The sequence below is a fragment of the Lagopus muta genome, chromosome 5 (genome assembly GCF_023343835.1).
Source record: "Lagopus muta isolate bLagMut1 chromosome 5, bLagMut1 primary, whole genome shotgun sequence".
Classification (NCBI taxonomy): domain Eukaryota; kingdom Metazoa; phylum Chordata; class Aves; order Galliformes; family Phasianidae; genus Lagopus; species Lagopus muta.
The window spans coordinates 31,525,609-31,546,279 of record NC_064437.1 but is presented as its reverse complement, the minus strand read 5'-3'; the positions used below and the strand labels follow the sequence as shown (position 1 = coordinate 31,546,279).

The following is a 20,671-nucleotide window of genomic DNA, read 5'->3' as shown; positions in this document are numbered from 1 at the left end:
GAGCCGCACGGGGCTCCCCATCTGTGCTCTGTGTGCTGCGAGCAAATCTAATTGCTCAGATAATTTCAGCTGGTTTAGAAATTGAAAAGCATTCCTCGTGAGAGTAGGCACGTGGATTAACTATTTAATTATGGGATGCTGTCACTCCAAGAGGATTGCTGAGCTGCTCATCTGCACAAATAAATCGCCCTCACAGCCCACAAGGGACCCCTGTCACAAATTAACAGGAAGCACATAATGAGACCTGCATATCCACAGCAGCATGAGAAGTGCAGAAACCCAGGAAGATAAACCCAAATAAACTGCAGCAGAGGAGATGAGGAAGAACTTAAATCTGCGGTCATGCGGACGGCGGAGCTTTCCTCAAGCAGACGGGTGACACTCAGATTAGCAAGGCATTAAGAAAAGCAAGGCGTTAACACCAGTGAGGTCCTGCTCAAAAATAGCCAAAGTCTGACCTACCTGTCCCAGTCACATTGGTGCCGACCAGCTATGCTGGCTTCTGGGAAAGGAAGGGAGCTGGCAAGGAAAGCAGAGCACAGTTGGAAACAGCCTCAGCAGTTCAAGCCAAAAAATGAACAGCAGAGCAGATAACGAAGCAGCAGCCATGTCAGAGAGAGCACTGCTCCTCCAGCAGCGAGACACAGAAGGCTCGGTGGGAATATGCCCTTCCCTTAGGTTAACATCAGGGTGGAATATCTCTGCTGTATGCCCAAGTAAGCAAGCAATACAAGGGAATATTGATTATGCTGCTGTTCCTGACACACAGGATCCAGCAGTGGGAACACTCACATGGGGGGGGGATCATCCCTTGTGGGGCATCTCTGGTGAGATGGAACTGAAAGCATCACCAGGAGGGAGCAGTTACCAGTTCAGCAGACACTGCCCCAGTCATGTCCTGAGCCTCCACATGCCATCCAGCACTGTGCTGCTGGCAGGGACACCTCCCACAGTGCCCTCTTCACTGCAAAACATGCTCACTAATCCCTGTGGTCCCAAGGAACACACACACACGAGTATTTTAGCCTCCTGAACAGACTATTTTAAGAGCAAAGGCTGAACAAGGGCCAACCTGACACTGCTGTTGCTCTTTCAGTCAGTCCTGCTCTGCGGGACTGCTCCTTGATCTGTGCTCTGGCAAGCATCCCATAGCTAGATCTAGCAAGTGAAAAGAACATTTTTAAGATCCTGCAACGCTGATAAAATATGACATTTTAAAAGGAGGTCCTAAAAAATAATCTTCCATGTAGAAAGATTGTGAAAATTGACAAGCGGTCCCCTGGCACTGGCAGTGCTTCTCATGCAAGCCATACAGACCTTTCAAAGTGCCGCTTGGACTGCTAAGGAAAAAAACTGAACTATTTTAGAAGAGATAAAATCAGGTACTATCAAATCTTCAAACCAAAAGATATTAAACAGTCACTGTAATGTGCATCTGGGGTTTGCTTGGGCTTTTTTTTTTGTTTTGGTGGTTTCTGTGGAAGTGAGGGTGGGGTTGCACATGCGAAGACTGCAAAGAACAGAAACGCATATGAAAGTTGCTTTTAAAAGCAAGTGTGTTGTTATCTGTCCTCAGGCACTCCAAAGCCTCTACTGGCTCTGAATATCCCTGTTCACAAATATTTCACGTGGGCAAGGGGATGAAAGTACCACGGTGTAAATCCCAATGAAATATGCAGCTCACCCCAAGTTGCAGTACCACAACAGCACTAAAAAAACCAACCGAGCCTATTATAGGTTTTACTTCATGTCATCAGTGAAATAACGCAGGGACTTGATTTGATTCTGAGAGCCAACCGGTGCTGGTCTTACTCATTCTTGATCAGCTGAATTACCAAAGCCTGGCAGCATCAGAGGGGCAGCATTTAGGATAACCCTGACCACAGCAGGAAGGCGGCACCCCTGGGCTCACTGTTCAACACACTGCTTGCTGCAGGCACCTTTCAGCATGGCCCAATAATAAAACAGCATCTTCCATCAAGCACAGTGAAACCAAGAGGATTTTGCATTCTCATCTGCCTCACGGATTTCTCATCCTGCCCAGTGGGCACAATGGATCCGCAGGAGATGGGCAGTGCAGAGCAACACCGGAGGCTCTCCTCATTTTCTGCATGAGTAACAAGGAAGGCTGAATGTTTACAAAGTGTCAGGAGATCCTGGGAAAGAGCAGCATGAGCAGCAGGAAGGACAGCATATATAAACAGCACCAGAACAAAATCAGGAAACTTATTTCACAACTTCACTGAAAGCCATTTTTTGCTAAGTAACCAATTTCCTTGCACTCTTTGTTAAATAAAATATGAAGGGCAGGCAGGGACGTAAAATATACATGCATGCACTTACATAAGCAGTAGGCCCTGTTATTGTAGGTGCTGCACAAATTGTTGACGACAGGGAGATGTATGTACCCTGACGGAGGGCACAAACCTCAAGGTCAGTCCGCAAGAAAGGAAGTTTCATACCAGCAACTGGTGCACCCTGATTCCTTTTGGTGATCCACATTGAAATGGACACTACAATTAACAGAAATCAATCTGTTCTGTGTGTTACCTAGTCAGGCCAAACTGCTGAAAGGCAGAACCAAGCCTCAAGACAAACGTCAAGTGATGGAGGATTTGTCCCAGATCACTGACATTACTTTTTTTTTTTTTTAAAGCAGAAGACTGACAAATAATACAGTGCTCATGTTTACAGTGCACATTTTCTTTCCCTTCTTGCTCTTCGAAAATTTGATTCAAATTCTGCTGACACCTCCAAGTTCAGTCATGAAAATTAACTGCATTCCCACTTGCAAACAACCTTTCACCTACAAAATTACAACACGGGGTAAAGTATTTTCACATTATCCTCTCACCCCCCCATATTTGCGAAGGGGACTTTGCGGTGGCCTTCAGCTTGCAGCCAGACAAGCAAGTTCTGGATGAAGGCTGTGCTATACTGTCCCAGCAGCTTCTCTACAGCAGGACATCCAAAGGTCCAAGACAGCAGTGTGTAGGTCTTTAGGGAACCTCACACTACTCCTTTTCCCCATACAGGACTTCAAAGCATAATAGGTCCCTTCTGCAGCTCCAAAACTAGCAGCTCTGCCCCAAGCCACGTGTCAGCTTGCTGCTGCCTCCTCCCTAATTACTCAGAGGCTCAACAGAACCAAAGTCGTCTTCATACCCTGAGTGGCTTCTGAGTATAAGCTTTCATATGGAATGGAAAAAAATAATCCTTCTGTTTATCTGAATTAAAAGGGACTTGTAGACAGGAGTCCCTTCTTATTTCAAAACACTTTTCAAAGCTCTACGTAAAGCCATATTTATTGATACAGACCCATGATGCATACTTGACAGCTGGACTAGATGATCTTTAGAGGTCTTTTCCAACCTTAACAATTCTGTGATTCATCAGAAGAGCAAGCTGAACTGCATTACACCAGAATCTAACAAAAATACAAAGAAAGGCAGTGTTCATCCCAAACCAAGACCTAGACAAAAACAGCGGGTGCTCATGCTCTCTGGAGCTTCTTATTCCCTAATTTTTCCTCTAAGCAGCAGCAGCACTCGCTCTCCCACCCCTCCTTCACCCACTCTCCCGCAGTTCTCTGTAAGACCCGCCTACCTCCTCTTTCCCTCTTTTCAGATTTTCAAAGGAAGGAGAACCAACCTGAGAGGATCAGGAGGACCATAAACAAACGATGGCTGTTCAGCAGTGATCTCTGGCCGCTGAAAGGAAAAGCACAGCAAGCTCTGTAATCACTCAAAATAAACTCCTCTGACGGCAGCTCCTGTGCTGACCGCTCGGTTATGCCTCTGCAGACTGTTACAGAACATTAAGCACTAACAAAACTTTTTCCCCATATAAATCTCATTCGGTAACAGCGCTTTCAGTCTGACTAACTGAATTATTGGATCCATTCTTTTCCCACCCTTCTCTCACAAGCTGCAAAAACCAGGCCGCCACACAGTGTGACAAAAGCTTGCAAATAGTCCCTTTGCTAAATAGCTGTAATTTGATTACATGGGAAGATAATCCTACCACTGAAAAATATTTATGGTTTAGGAGAGGGTTGTTTACGTAAGTTTAGTAGCTCAGAAATCAAAACAGGCACAAAGTTTTCTCCTGGCTGAGGGATTACTCCAGCCTCCTGGAACAGCTCTTTCTTTCATCCAAAACGCAGCCCCATGCAAACAGCTGTAGCTTCAGAACACATAAGTTGTGTAAGGAGATCCCTGAAAACAAAGAAACCTTAATGCAGTTGCAAGTTGCTTTGAGTTCTCGATTTGAGTTTGCAATAGAGTATTTGCACCTCCTAGCTTCAGTGCTTCCCACAAGCAGATGCCCTCCTCTTCTGAAGCAACTCCCCACTATCTCTCAGCAGCTGTACTAACACAAAATACAGTTCCTTGAGGTTTGCTCAAATCAGATCTTTGCTATTCTACCCGATGTACTGCAAGGGACCCACATGCAGAAGGCTGAACAATGCTAGGGTCTTGCCACGGATTCAGGTATGGTGTGACAAGCTTAGAACAGACCAACAAAAGGCCCCCAGAAAGCTTCTCAAATTAGAAGGGAAAAAAAAAATTAAGATACAAAAGGAGTTAGAAATAATATGGGGGAAAAAAAAAAAGAAGAGTAAGAAATCAAAATCAAAGATGCATCAAAACAAGTGGTCGTGCTAGGAAGTCTTCATCACAGCTACTTAATGCTCACTAGCCACAAAGCATTAGATTCCCCGGTATAAATAAACTGGGTTGAATTGAGTTAAACCTCACAGTTTCTAAAAATTAAATCTAACAACACTGCCGTCTTTACTGATGAAAAATCTACTTGCACTGCTAAAGGGATCTTTTTAACAGATCCTCTGTACTGCTGGTTACAAGAAGCTAACCAGTACCAAAGGAGAAAGCATCTTGAAACGTTTTGAAGTTGAACTGAGTAAAACTGGCTTCTTGAATGAAGAACTCTCATCCAGAGGTTGAAAAGAGGAACTTCAGTTGTTAGAATTCATCACTTGAGATCACAGAATTTTACTTGGTACAGAACTTCACTGAGTTCTAGACAGGTTTTCTCCACAGCCATATGCACACAACCTCCTAAAAAGAATAAATACTGTTTGTCTCCAAGCTGTCTGTCCAGGCAAAGTGTTACATTACAGGATTTCTGCACTACGAATTCTATCAGTAAACATTACCAAGATGTGCTGAACTAAATGCTGTTTTTCCTGCATGCCCCATGCAGAAAAACAGCACCTGGTGCAGCACACTTGTTGTACCAAGCATCTGGAATGCCCCTCTCTTATATTGGTACTATTAGGATAGGACATTTCACTGGTTATTAGGAGAGCTGTGACATCGGGAATCTGCTGAACCAAAAAGCAGCTTGAGAAATCCCACTGTTCTCAATGCTGACCAACACAGGGCCAAAAAAAACCCAACCAACCACCAGCAAAAAATACAAACCCACAAAGAACTACGACCAAAAAACGAAACAAAACAAAACAAAACAAAAAAAAAAAAAACAAAAAAAAACCAACAACAACAAAAACATCAGAAAACAAACTTTCTAGCAAAGAAAATTGTGGATTTCTTCAACTGGCTTTTGTCCATATTTTAGAAAGGCCATAGAAAATATACTCAAAGTTACAACAACTAGTGGTAAGTACAAAGACTAGACTGAAAGAGAGAATGAAGAGCTGCTGACAGGACACCATGTAATGGAAACTTTCTAAAAGCAATTCTTAAGAAGTACGCAGCCCATAGCGTACACAATATATTCACCCTTGGAAGCCTGCTGCCAGCTTCTTCCTAACATTTCACATGCCTATTGCACACTGAAGTCTCTTACAGTTGTATAGTACCCAGGCAGAACACATTCAGTAAGTGAAAGTAAGGCTCCAGTACTTCTCAAATGTTTTCCAAGCTCCTCCAATAAACCTTCCCCATCGACTACCAGAATATGAGCGCTACAAACAGCAAAGTCAATCTCCTTATAACTTTGTACTTAAATTACACAGACCGACTTGAAAACTAAACGAGCCACAGCTACAAACAGCCGCACACACACTGCAGCTGCTTTCACCCCAAGCTGAGCATGCTGAGAGCAAACAATAACAACACCAAGCATTTGAGATGCTCACCTGAATGCAGCTCCCGCACACCTCAGATTACCTGTTCCAGAGGAGTTAAACCATCTACTTGCAGGCACTCAGATCCCCTCCCCTCCAGCTCTACATCCCCACCCTTCTCTCTTGTGTGACCACATGGTGGAAAACTCCTATTTTCCTGGCTGGGCTTTCTGCTGGGTGAGGCAGCCAAACCAGCTGCGCAGTCACACAAGCACAAGCAAGTTCTTCCCCTTTCGGTGGCGGCAGCGAGTCATCAGAGCAGCTCAGCTGCGTGTCGAAACCGTACCTTGAGTTTCCTAATCTCCCTTTCTATTTTTAAGTGGAGTCATTCCCCCGTTCCCTGCCATGCAGGCAGCTGCAGAGAGCAGCTGGTGACAACAGAGCAGCTGATACGCTCTCCAGTGCTCCCCTGCACATACAACTCAAGATAGCTGAAACTGGGCTCTCTTCCCTCTCTCCGTCCTTCAGGTCTTGTGTCAAGGACAGCTGAGCATCGCTACCCGGCTATCCAGAGGACTGCTGCTCTCCTGACACAGCTCATTTAAAGCAGCTGAAGTCCCAGACGGCACCTCTTATCCCTAAAATGTCCAAGGAGAAAGGCACAGAGGTACTGGAGAAGCAGCTCACAGGACAGCCAGCACCTAACTCAGCTGCAGGAAACCTGACAGAAACGGGATGCAGGGCTGCAGGTCCCACTGACCACTGGAAGGTTTGAGCCCATGTCCTCCACGTGCCCCAGTATTAGGCATACGTAACAAACCCTGAATTCTCTCTTCACACAGCTGAGAAGCTTTAAAATGACAGGCTTTAAAATGCGCAGTCACTGTAAAGTCAGCCAAGCAAGGAGGGCACTTTCCTATGTGGCCAGAGCTGTTCTGAACCTCTGTGGGGATGCAGAGCACAGACTGTGCAGGGCAGCCAGCCGCATGGACCAGCAAGAAGCTGGGCTCTCAGAGTCTTAGTAGCACACACTTCCAGGAGAGAAGTGGAAAGCAGGCAGGTCAGTCACTTGAGGGGGCCTGGCTGAGAGCTCAGCATCTCAAAGGACACTTGAGATGAGACTTGCTGAGAGCAAGCTAAGACACTGTCTCAGGGCTGCACAGCTTCATTCAGCCTTGTATGCTTTTGGTTGTGGGCAGCTGGAACAGTTTGAGTCCTTTCTGAACTAAGCCCTTTTACTTTCATTCTCACAGCCACAAATACAGAAAATGAAGCTACTTTTACTCTTCCTCCTATAACATGTTTTTGTGTGTTACCTGCTACCTACAGTACAAATTATTTGAACAAAAGAAGCTTATTGGAAATGTCACTGATAGAATTTAAGGCACATGCAGACAGGACAAACAGATAAGTATCAAAACACTGGACAAAGCCCTTTTTTAAATGCCTGCAAACCCTGGTGTAGATTTAAGCATGCCAAGGTGCCTAGACAGCTCAAACTGGCAGATTCAATCCACCTGGATTCTAGGAAACAAAGCCACCAATCAAATCAGCCCATCAGCCATTAACTCATTTAAAATTAAGCTTTTCTACTGAGTCACAGTAGTTACGGGCAGCTGAGTAATGCTTCTGTGGCAAAAGGTGATGGGACTCAGCGGGTGCTCCATGGCTGCTGCTGCCCGAGGAGCAAAGCCTCGTGGTGAGCAGCCCAGCCGGGAGATCTGAGAACTGCTCCCCGCTACCCAGACAGCAGCAGCCCACAAGGACACACTGCACTCGCTGCTGTGTGGACAGCTACACATCTTTATCGCTGTTTGCTTCCTTCCTTCCTTCCTGGCCTCCAGTTGCTTCAACAAACAGAGATAGGATGCTAATTTCCCCGTCCACCCAAGCTGCTGCAGAACATTTCTTGCTTCTTCATACAACATAAGAATGTTACCTACCTATAGTTCTTCCAGCGCAACAGCAAAATGTAAGTGAACTCCACTGAAAGCCTGGCTTTCCCCCTCTGCCTCACCTTCCTAATCCAGTTTGAGGTGAGGGCTGTGTGCCTTGGCGCAGGGAAGGAGGTTCCCTCCTGTTCCCAGCCCCCTGGACTCCATTGCCTTCCGAACCAGAACAGAATGCACACCAGCAACAAAAGCCCACAAGCTAAACAAAGACCTGCAAATCACTTTGCTTCTTACCTCCTGGAAGAGGGGAGTTTTAGGGAAGAGGAACCTTTCTAGCGGTGTTTGCGGGAACTGAGACCTCGTGTTAATGATTTACCCAGTAGTGCTGGATATGTGGTTTATTGTTATCCGCCTTCCTGCCTCAATCTGCATAACCAAATCAACAGGCACATGAAGAAGGGACTTTAAGCAGAATTGAATGCCTCAAAGCTCGCTTATCCCACCCCAGTTTAAAAATACATTCCATTTATGTGTGTATGCGTGTGTGTGCATATACACACATACACACAAAAAAGTCGATGCCTAGAGGTCTCAGTGTGGGTAAATGTATCATAGAATCATAGAATCACCAAGGTTGGAAAAGACCTTCAAGATCATCCAGTCCAACCGTTCACCTATTCCCAGTAGCTCCCACTAAACCATGTCCCTCAACACAACATCCAGCCTTTCCTTGAACACCCCCAGGCTCGGTGACTCCATCACCTCCCTGGGCAGTCCATTCCAGTGCCTGACCACCCTTTCTGAAAAGTAATACTTCCTGATGTCCAGCCTGAATCTCCCCTGCCGTAGCTTGAAGCCATTCCCTCTGGTCCTATCACTAATGACACGAGAGAAGAGGCCGACCCCCAGCTCACTACAACCTCCCTTCAGGAAGTTATAGAGAGCAATGAGGTCTCCCCTGAGCCTCCTCTTCTCCAGGCTGAACATTCCCAGCTCGTTCAGCCTCTCCTCATATGGCCTGTGTTCCGGACCCCTCACCAGCTTTGTTGCCCTCCTTTGAACACATTCCAGGGCCTCAATATGGCCTCAATACAGTATGTCTGTGTATGCAAACCAACACCTCAGTGATGGATCTGCCCAACCTCATCCCATTTCCACAGGGAGATTCTGGAGCAGAATTACCTGCAGATGTCTTCAGTGACACTCAGCATCAATTCTGTGAACTCTTCCCACTGAGCACATAGATGAGAAATTTCAGGACTAATTACATGGCACACTACAGGCCAGATTCCTTGTTGCATGAATGACACCATGTTTACCTGGGTCAATACATAACAACGGGGCACAGGATAGCAGCCAAATTAATAAATCACTTCTGACAAGAAATGCATTCAGATTTGACCAAAATGCTCCTGCTTGCTCCCATAGGTCTTACCTTTATGCTGTATTTTCCTAGCCACCTATGGCTGTATGGCTTTAGAGACTAGAAGATACAAAAAGCAGCCAGCCTTGTTCTCCCATGGCTGAGGTGGGGCTAAGAGGAGGGGGCAGCTTGATGACTGCAGGTAATTAGGAGCAAGCTGTTGAAATACCTTCTAAACACATTTAATCATTATGTATTTAAATATTGCATGTGTTCAGGCAGATGCAACTTAATATCACATACAACCCTAAACAAATTAAAAGAAATATGCTTAATGAATTTTTCCAAAGTACCTGCAAAGCTTTTTTGTTGTTGTTTAGTTGTCATTTTTCCCTTTTCTACAGACTTTGGCCAGGACATATTCAGACAAAGGGCTACCAGGGAGGACAGCCTGAAGTGGCTGTATGTGTATCATTTTTCTTCCAAAAGATGGAACATCTTGGAGTTGTGCTTCCTGTTACGTGGCAGTTGCTTTGCTTCACATCTACCTTCCCAAGCATTGCTGTGAATGATGATCACCACAAAAATGCCTGAAGTCAGCCACGGAGCGTGTGCCTGTTTGTCCCTAATCAGGAGATGAGCTATGTGACAGAATGCTAGATCTGAGGATGATTGCTAGCACTTCAAAGAAATAGCTACTATGAGCTTCAGCACGAATGTTTCTCTGTAGCTCCAGCAGCACTGACACTGGCTGGAGAGCATCCTTCCTGAAGTCTGGCTGGGGAAAGGCCTTCCCTGTCCCGGCATCTTAAATCTGCTTAAGTACGAAAAGCAAAAGGTCACAGCAAGTAGATTATATTGGGTCACCTCCTTCCATGCTCATCAGGAAGGAAGGTGGGAAGTAAAGTCTAGTGGAAGTAACAGGTCATACCCACTTACACCAAGGTGACCCAATCCAAATCCCCAGCACAACAACACAGACAAAGGAAAACAGTGGCATGGCTTCAATGATAACTTGAAATACCAGGAACTTGCAAGCTTTTCTGCATGCATGGCACTCACGGGTGACAACGCTGTCTCCAGCTGAGCCACTGGCTTGGACAGGAAACCAAAAGCAGAGCTGTAAAAGTGGTTTTCTATAAAAAGAGAGAAGAATGCCCACAGAGCCAAACTCAGTGAAAAGAAGAGGTCAACAAAAATAAAATTTAAAAGCAACTGGTAAAGAAGAAGTAGCTTAGAGGTGAGATAAGTCAGTTTTTAAAGGGCTTCCCCTTAAATTACTAAGAAGCACTCCTTGCAAAGCAGGGCTTCAATGAAGCAGCTACACTCCTGCCTTTTCAGGACGCATTTTACAGGGCCAACACAAAGGCATGCTTCTTGCTGGCTACCACAGATCACCACCAGCACAATGCAAAAGCAGGTATGAACTCAGCCTGGTTCTGTATTTCTCGGATCATCATCTACCAGAGAGGTCCCATTCAGATTGCTACACATGAGCAACGTAAATCCCCACATTCACTGCTCATATCTCCCAGAGAAAGTATCCTAAAAACTTCTTAAGCATTGTTGTAAGTTATCTGATTCTGGTCACTGATGCAACAAACCAGCATAAATATGCCACAAGACCATAAAGAAGTTAATCCCACCATCATTTGCTTTAAAGCACTGCGTTCAACAACAGTTTGAGGACATATTTTTAAGCACTTTCAAATATATAGCCCATTTTCTTCAAAGTGAAGTTTTTTGGTCTTAACCGCAACACAACTGCCTGACCATCTGAAAGGAAACATCTCTTACTGTACTTGACTGCTGTTTGCTATGAGCATCAAAAACTCTCCCTCACTTAGCATTCAGTGCCATGATGTGCCAAACAAGCCAACACCAGTGGGAAACTGCTGCCTATTACTCTGCTTCAACATTTCATCCCCAAATCTAGTGGCCTAGTTTATACTAAACCCTCTGTGCAATCTGCAGCACAAATCTCTCCAGAGATGCTGTGAATGCAACAAACCCATCTCCTCAAGCTTATTACTTCTAGCTCCAAGGTGGGTTTTTAAATCACTTTTCCTAAGCTGAAATGCCTTTTTAAAGCAAACACGAAGTTGAGAACATTGGTAAGTTTTAAACAGCTTTGAACTATTGTTTAGTGCTCTCAGCTGTGTGACCCAGAAGTGAAGCACTTCTTATTAATGAGGTAAAAACCCACATCTCTGAAACAAAGCTGTTCTGGCCACCACTGCTCTACCCTTCTGAGAGCTTTCAGCTGGCAGATGTGTATATTCTTCCTTTATAAAACGTGATCTTAAACAGGCTAGTAGGTAAAAAGACAAGTGCAGTGGACAACCAGAAAAAAAAAATCCTATCATTTTTTCTAACTAGTTTAAAGAGGGAAATCCAAAACTACTTCATCTGTATTACAGCATTAATAGCCATTACCACTTCTATGAGCAAAGCAGTTAAGAGAGGACATTTACTTTTGAAATAGAAGAAAGCTCATCAAATATTCCATTTCATTTTCATTCCAGAAGCATTAATGAATACCTTGTAGAATTGCCAGTCCATCTTTCAAACAAACTTCCATAACTGCCTGGTTAAGCATTTAGCTGTATCCAACACAAAGGGTGACTCTCGAGGTCCATGAAACACTCATCAGCTCCAGCAATTGCACTTCCAGAGAGCAACACTGTGTCATACAACGTGTGACTCGCAGAGCAATGTCCAGAGGAAACCACACTTTTGTTTCTCTCCCTATAAAAAACTCAACCTGCTTTTAAGTTGAACCATTTTACCCAAACAGAAATCTTTCTGCCAACAGAGAAGCTAATTTCAGCTTGCTGGAACACGTATGCAAGGTGTACTTTAAAATCACAGCAAAAATAACAGTCACACAGCTTGCCACCAAACCAGTCACCTGCAAGATCAGCTAAAAGCTTCCCCTGCTCTCCTCCTCCAGAGAGGCACTAGGGAAATACACTGTGCTGCTGTATTTCAACACGTGGCTGTACTCTGACCCAATGCCAGTTTTGCAATCCCTAACACTCTGGCAGTCCCAGGGCAGCTCCCCAGCCTCTCCCTCCTCTCTGACCCTGCACACGGTCATGGGACTCTACTGAACTGCAATGGCTCAGAGGGACTGCAAGCAGCCATGCTCCCTGGGCGCTCGCTGCAACAGAACTGTAAAAAGCTCAGCAGAAACACCAGGGGGGTTACACAAACCTGAGGTTTTCCAGGCCATAAGACCTTTTGCTGCAGATAAACGAGAGTGCTGCAAGCAATGCAAGCAGCCTGAATTTCACTGCAGCCTCATCTCACTGGAAGCATCTTTGTGAACATGCTCATCCCACATGTTGCAGGCTGTGTACGTCCTGCTGCCATTGCCAGTGAAACCCCACAGCTGTTGTCCTTGGGATCACCAGTGAAACACCTGCATTGCCTCAGCAGGGACTCTGGGATGGCACAGTGGAGTGCAACTCTCAGAAAACATCAGGGTGGCACAGTGTGTTACTGCCATCCGTTCACACAGGACACATGCAACGAGACAGCCAGATCAAAGCAAGTGTTTAATGCCACTGTGATCAATAACAGCGACAAAGAACAAGCTGCTCTTTTCAAACTCAGCGTTGCAGCCAGTGGGACACCTGTCACATGGCAGGGAGCTTTCCACGTGTGACTCCATCTCACATCCACACCTACAGCTCCCAGCCTGCCAAGTGCCACTCCTATTCTCAAGCCACTTATTTTACTTCTCGGAAGTCGCATTATCCAGGTGTGTCCAAATGATCCAACTGAAGAAGTCACCACAAGGGAATGCCAGTTTGGTTTAGTTGTTCCAAAACCAAAACCTCAACCCAAATGCCTCTGCTGGAGGCACCTAACAGTTCATCTCTTCAAAACACTGTAATGGGACACACTGATCTTTCCATCAAAGAGTTAATTCCTTTCTTATCTGCCCTACATCTCACTATGACCCTGCTGGTTCTCTATACCAGCAGTTTGGGACATAGCAGGTGCTCTGGCTTCTGTAAAGCCTTTGACAGAGCAAGCTGTGTTTGCCTTAATCAGAAACATGGCACGTAAGGATGGAAGGCAGCTGCTGCCATCCAGGAGCAATAAAGAACCTTTCCAAGAAGCGGCCTCACTGATCTGAGGCAAGGCTGGCTGAATATAGCAAGTCACTGATTTATTATGCATAAACAGAGCCAAAATGGCCATACTTGGGGCTTACGCACAGCACTGCAAGGCAAACATTCTTTCTTTCAGAAAATGATGCAGTTCAAACTAAACACACATCTCACTAATACACAGAACTTCTGGCTCACAGGCCTGCCCAGCAATCCCTGTTTTAAACAGTGAGATCTGAAATTGTTAATGCTGGTTTCTATGCAAAGAAGGGGCAGAGAAGTGAGAGAAATATTTGTTTCCTCGGATTTCCTATATCTTTCAGCAGCACCACGCCTTCCTGCAAATGCCAACTGCAGGCTTTGCAGACACTCTCTTACCATCCAGAGAAGTTTCTTATTAACTCAGAACACCCGAAAGCACTTTCCAGTAAAGTGAAATTAACAAATTTTTTTAAAAAAGCAAGAGTTAATATGTACCAGTTTTGCACCAGAGGTCAGTGACAGGGTTTCTGCCTGTGGAAAAGGCTTTACCCCATCAATGATAAACCAGCTCAGCCTCACATCCTGATCACTGTTCGCATACCATGAGAGTTGCACTGAATGCAAATCAGAGAGAAATCCAGCTCCTTAGCCTGCAAAATATTTGTGCAGTGTGTCAACAGGGTGATGAGGTGCTCCTAAACACACAACTGATCCCTGCTGCTCCCACAATGAGCACCTTGTCCTTTCTGTCAGGCCCAGGAGGCAGACCCTAGGGCTGCGTACCTTCTTCAAAGACTCTGAAGACAGAGACAGCTTCATCTATCTGCTTCCGCCATCCTAAGGGCAGGGGAACACCACCAGAGGAGCGATAAGGAGCTATCTGCAACACGGCCTGGCATTACGCATCCCGTGGCAGCACAGTGGGCGCTATCAGTGCCTCACAGGAGGGAGCTGTGCAACATCACCACCTAACACGTGTTCCTTTGGCACTGCTTCTCCCAGGGACATTGCAAGTGCTGGTTTCAAAGGCTGATCCAGTGAACGTGGATTGGTAAGCAGATGGAATGGAGCTCGGCGATCCCGAGGCATTCACTGCAGAAGGATGAGAAGATCATATGTGTACACAGCTCTTCCTGCTCCTCCCCAGGAAGGGCAAACACACAGCAGCGCAACAGCACAGGCTGCTTCTGGAACAGCCCAAAACGTGGCCAAACTGGCAGCTCTGCCAGTTGCTAGTTATAAAAGCATTCCTGCTTCCTATTTCTGTACACTGGCCTGCTCTATCTTGTTTTTATAGCCCTGACTGCCATGATGCAGACAAGAAACGCAGAAGGACAAAGATCAAAGTGCTGGGTGCTTAGCACAACCTCTGTGCTCCCAACACCAGGGACATAGCAGGACATGGTCCTACCGGAAGAGCGTGTAATGCGTAGGAAGCACTGCTTGTGCTGCAGAAGCACAAGGTACAGGCAAGCATGGAAAATAGTGGAGATTCTAATACAGCAAAAGTTACGAAATGTCAGCTATGCTTTATTTCGATCTGACTGCTCAAAACTGGCTAAAGCTATTGGGAGACACTAACACCACACAGATTCCCAAACTAACCAGCCCCGTCACCTGTGGCTGCTTCACAGGGAAGCATTTACCACAGTCTCCTCTGAGACCTCCAAATGGGACCTCTCACTCATGATAGGTTTTCCCTCTGGGGAAGGTATTTACAGATCAGGCTGCCATTTGCTCTAATCCCACTTTCTCCTAGTAGAAAGTAAAAGTATCGATTCTGCAGAACCATCACTACCTAGTCCTTCCACCAACACCACTGATATATCCCACAAAAAATTCAGCATTTAGCAAGATTCCAAATCATTCTATTTCTTATATGCATTACTACAAGCACCAGAATTTGTGTCTAACTACAATGCTGGGCACTAAGCTGAGCAGGGTTAGTCATCCTGCTCCCACCATGGCCAAGGCTCAGCAGCTTTAATGCACCACAGACAGAGAAGACTGTATTTTTTGGCACATTTGAGCTCTGCTAAATGCTGCTAAGTGAGCTGGGAGCTTAAGAAGGATGAACGTGCACAGATTTCATTTGCAAGTATCAGGTTTCAGTTCAAGTTGCTCCTCCTTAAGACAGTTAGCTTTCGACAGCCTGTGTACAGCCCTACTAGAGAATCTGCTAGTTCTCTCAATATTAACAAAACAAATGTACTATGCTGTATACACAGAAGAGTGATTGTTAAATTAAGTTATGGTCAAATATCTTAAATCTTTTTCTCTTTGCATGGTGGCATTTGAGTTGACTTTCTTTTTCTTTAATGTGACACCAGTCAGAAAGGTTTCCTTTCTACATTCATACCTTCCAAACATTTACCAGATCATTTCTATGCCTGTATGCCTGAGAGCAAACCACCATGCCATTCTGATCTCAGTACTACCTTGCAAGTCCCTGAATAATCAACAGAGACAAGGAGAATCATTCTCCTTGCTATCCTGTAGCACTCAGTTATTCCCAATGGATTATCCAAATCCAGAAATACTCAAGCTAATCTGGTCCATGCTGGGTGAGGCAGATGTGTAAATAAACTGAACTCCACCATCCTTCCCGTGCTCTTGGAAATTCAAGCCACAGGAAGCATCTGTTTCTTTTTGAAGTTCTTCGCTGCTCCCAAAGGATGACACTACTTGGACATTATCATGCTGCACACTATGATTTCCTAGACTAAGAAGAAATTATTTCTTCCCCACCCACACCAGAGAGGCCTAATTCAAAAGAATATTCAGCAGAGCTTCCCTTGACAGTTAAACACCGTGCTTCAGAAGAATCACCAGAAATGTTTTACCTCTACAATTACAGCTCACAAAAACGTAATTCTACAACGAGCCTAAAAGAACTCAAAAGACTAAAGATAAACATGTGAGTTTTCTGAAGAGGTGAATTTGCTCTCTTGTCCCATTTATCTATGTAGCAATTATAAGTTGCTCGTCTGTGTTTTTACAAAAACACGGTGCTTAAACATGCACTGCTCCAGCTTAGAACCTCAGAACTTGAAGTGCTACTTCATCTTCTACTGATCAAGCAAAATGTAGCAAACGCATCTTAAGACCTCAGATAACAGATTCTTAAATGAAAAGCAAGGTGCTTGCTTTTGCAAACTACCCTATAAACACATGCAAAGATTATTTAGTCTATATGCTGAATTTTCATCCAAATTAACTGTTTAGACTGAACACAAAAAAAATGGAATAGTGTTGGGAAGTTTTGCAGAACCTGGAGATTGCTCAGAATGCCAACAAAGAGTTAAAATTCAGTCTTATTACAATTAAATCTTCCACGGTGCAATAACGGCTTTTATATTTCTTTTTCAGTGGGGGGATTTCCCTGGCCTCCCTAGGTAATTACAGTAATTTTAGGTTTGCTGCAACAGCTCTTACATGGATGGGAGGAGGGACTGGCAATCCCTGAATGCTGATGCTTTACATCCAAACATTAGATGAGAAAATCTTGCTGGATTATTAAAGATCCATTGTACCCACAACTAAAGGCTTTCATCAGCTGGAATCACAGGTCCTTTGTAAAACACTGCCTCCATATTTAACAATATGGCTCCAAAAAAATCTTAATTCAAGTTCACAGTCTGTTCCTGGAATAGTTGAACAGAGAAAGACTTCCCCTTCACAGGCTCACTGTCCTTCCCAGGTGATCATTTTCTGCCATTCATCAGACTCTCTTCTTGTTAAGAGAAGAAAAAACAAACACTTTATCTTGCACATTTGGTTTGGGTTTGCCTCAGATTGAGAAATTTCTTTCAAAGCAAATACTCCTGCAATGTAACAGGGTGTGTATATATATACACACATTCCAGGGGAGAAGGAGAAAGAAAAACCGCCCTGTTGTAGATACTGAGTTACATTAGGAAAGACATAGAGAGAGAATATGAAAGAGAAAGAAAGTCTTTATTTTTCTATAGCTACATGCAAGACATTGACTCAGACACTAAAACCAGGTTGACTGCTCCAAGGTAAACATCAAATCCATCCAATGACAGGGACACTTTGTTACATTAGGAAAGACATAAGGAGAGAAGAACATAAAATAGAAATAAAATCTTTATTTTTTCTAGAGCTATGTGCACCATGTTGACTCAGCCACTAAGGCCAGGTTGAATGCTCCAAGGAAAATACTGCACGTATCCAAAAATAGAGACTCGATTCCTGGCTTTTGCCAAAAGAGGTGTTATTTCTGCTTAAGACAGACTCCATCTTGGTAGCTTACAAACTACATTTCTGCACATCCAAATTAAACATTAGGAAAGCCAAACCCACCAGCAAAACTTGATCAAGGTGTGTAAGCAGATGGAAATACCTGCAGGCCATTAAGGGGAAAGCTCTCACACGCCTGCTGAACGGTCAGCACGGTTGGGTGGCAAAAGAGCTGGTTGCTGCTATGGAATTACCTCCTCCAAGCTGAAGAATGGTCCAACTGAATAAGCAGGAGGTGGAACAAAGCCTGAAAAGAGGAGCAAGGAGCTCCCAAGCAAACTCAAGTGCAAAAAAATGATCGCAGCAGGGGCAGGAGACACACATGGAATTGAGGAATGCTGTCTGATCACGCAGGGTTGGAGTGAAGTAAGCCAAAGACCTTCTGAAATGAATATGGGGAGTGATGTGAAAGGCGACTGGTAATACTGACTCAAGAATCTCATGATCCACACACAACAGGGTAAGTCCAGCACAAGGATAACACACCATTGATGGATGAAGAAGAGGTTGGGGAACACTTCAACTGTACATGAACAAGCCTAAAGGACTCATCTAGATGCACTCACGAGTGCTGAGGGAGCTGGCTAATGGTGTGATGCCCCTCTCAGTTATCTCTGAATAGTCATGGCAACTAGGAGAGGTTTCCAATGGTGGAAAGCAAATGTCATCCTGTCTTCAAGAAGGTGGATCCACGGGCCTACTGGCCAGTCAGCCTCACCTTGATCGCTGGGAGTGGCTAATCCTGGAAAAAATTTCCAGTCACACAAAGGGCAAGAGGATTATCAGGAATAGTCAGTATGGATATATGAAGGGAAAAAAAAATAATAATCACACTTCACCAACCTGACCGCCTTGTATGATGAAGCAAGTGGCTTGGTGGGAGAGGGGAGGGCAGCAGAATGTTGCTTGTCCTGACATTATAATACTAGCAACACCATCTCCTGTGACAACCTCAGACAAAATAAAATATGGACTAGATAAGTGAACTGAAAGCAGCTCAGAAGGTGGTGATCAAAAGCACCAAGTGCAGTTGGAAGCCAGTTACTAGAGGTCTACCAAGGCATTGATATGAGAGCTAACTCTGTTGTACCTCTGCATCAGTGAGTGACCTGGATGGTGGGCTACGTGTACCCACAGCAAGTTTGCAGATGACACAATGGGGACAAGTGTCTGATACAACAGAGGGTCACACTGCACACCTTGACAGACTGGAGCAAAGGGCAGACAGGAACCTCATGAAGTTCAAATAAATGCAAAGGGAAGTCCTTCACCTGGGGAAGCATAACCCTAGGCACCAGCACGCAGCTTTGCTAAGAAGGAGCCATGGTTCTGGTTGACATCAAACTTCCATGACTGAGCAAAACAACCATGATTAAAGAACTGCACTCTCTCTGCTATGGGGAGAGGGTGGGAAAGCTGAGAATGTTCTGCCTTCAGATGAGAAGGCTTGGGAGAGAGCCAGAAAAAACTCACAAGCTGTCTCATTCTCAAGATTGAGATTCAGTTTCCAGTACTCTGTAACTCACCTTTGCTACACTTCAGCTCAAACTGCTTTCATAATGGGTCTTTTCTTCCCACAGTGACATAGAGGAAACATTAAAACACTAGTCCAAAGTTTCATCAGACTGCATCAGACTCATCAGATTCCTTTTATCTCTCTTACAGCTTCCACTTCTCTTGCCTGTTTTATGTGTTTTGGTGCTGTTGTTTTTTGTTGTTGTTTCGTTTTGCTCAGTTGTTTTGTTTTGTGTGTTTTATTATTATCTTGAACATCACCTTTTCAATGAACACCAACAGTTTAAAAATCCCTCTATTCCACAAGTGCTCTGAATTGTGTCTACAAGCTGAAGGATGAATCTTTTTCAAGAAAGCAAGAAGAATGAGACACAGACAACTATCACTGATGGGGCTTGCGCAAGATAACAAAAGTCCTAACATACTGATGACCACACAACTCCCCAGACTTGCAAAGAAAAAGAGAGAATGCTAATTACAGATCAACTCACCTCCTCAGTGCCATAAAAGCATCAGCAACACTGTCTCTATAACGCATATTGTCACTGGGATTTCATTAAAGCAGGCGTTTTGCTTCTCGTGCATGGAGCACCCTTGGGATGGGGAGAGCTGTGTCAAGTGATGGCAAGCAGGAAAGTCTCTGGCCTTCAACTCCCAGCTGCCTCCAGCTCTACCGCAAAAGCTGAACGCAGGTTGTCCTCCAGAACCAAACTGCTCCCGGTGATCCTCGGTCAATTAACATGCTGCTTAACACCACCATTAGCAGCCATCACCACACAGACACCACCCAATTCAGGCTTCAGGCAACAGGGAGGATTCTCAGTATGTAACACTGCCACGACCTGCTTTCATGAACAAAAGCACCCTACCCCCCACAGGCTGGTAACACTGAGCCTCTACATCCGTTTCATCTTTTTGACATATTCACCAGCCCATTTAGGTGAAAAGTAGGTAAGATTGTTCCCTAGGAGTTCTGTGCAGTGGGTTTCAGGGCTGCTTACTGATTAGAACAGACAGACAGCAAAGTTGTGTGGTCTGTATGCACCAACCCACCTGCAAAGCCAGCAGCCTTCCCCAGAAACGAGAGCTCTGCTACAAGAGCAGCATTCCAGCCAACAGATGTACCTGATGTTCAGACTCAGCCACTGCTCTGTGAAACGGAAAGGGACACTGGGAAGTCCAGCAGATCACTGCTGCACTGATCGACCCCGCAGAGCAGCTTGTGTCATAATGAACATTTTGCTGAAGCCGCAGGGCTAGAGTGGGTATTAGAAAGAAAGGAACTGATGCACACAGACACACACACATAGAAGTATATGGGATCAGAAGCTACAGGAAGAAAATACAGCCAACAGAGAAAATCTGCCTCAAAGAAGCAGGCAGCTACAACCAGTCCCTACAGGTAGTTTCTGAGTGATCCCAAATCAGAGAAGTGTAATTCCTGCCAAAGGACCACTGCAGGACAAGCCAGCCTTCTCATGGC

The 20,671-nt window shown here is 44.9% G+C and overlaps 1 protein-coding gene across 11 annotated transcripts in view; it reads right to left on the bottom strand.

Moving 5' to 3' along the window:
• The window catches only part of SGMS1 (sphingomyelin synthase 1), a 74,410-nt gene that overhangs the window by 23,753 nt on the left and 29,986 nt on the right, over positions 1–20,671 (bottom strand). The window contains exons 1-2 of one of the 11 annotated variants that reach the window (XM_048946687.1): positions 8,239–8,282; positions 3,652–3,710 (exon numbers count right to left, since the gene is read on the bottom strand). The exons of 4 other annotated variants lie outside the window; for them this stretch is intronic. The gene's annotated coding sequence lies outside the window, so the exon portion shown is untranslated. Of the gene's footprint in view, positions 1–3,606; positions 3,631–3,651; positions 3,711–6,124; positions 6,413–7,662; positions 7,821–8,238; positions 8,316–20,671 lie in introns of those variants that run through there. 6 more of the 11 variants (XM_048946686.1, XM_048946689.1, XM_048946690.1 and 3 more) reach the window with 6 other exon arrangements.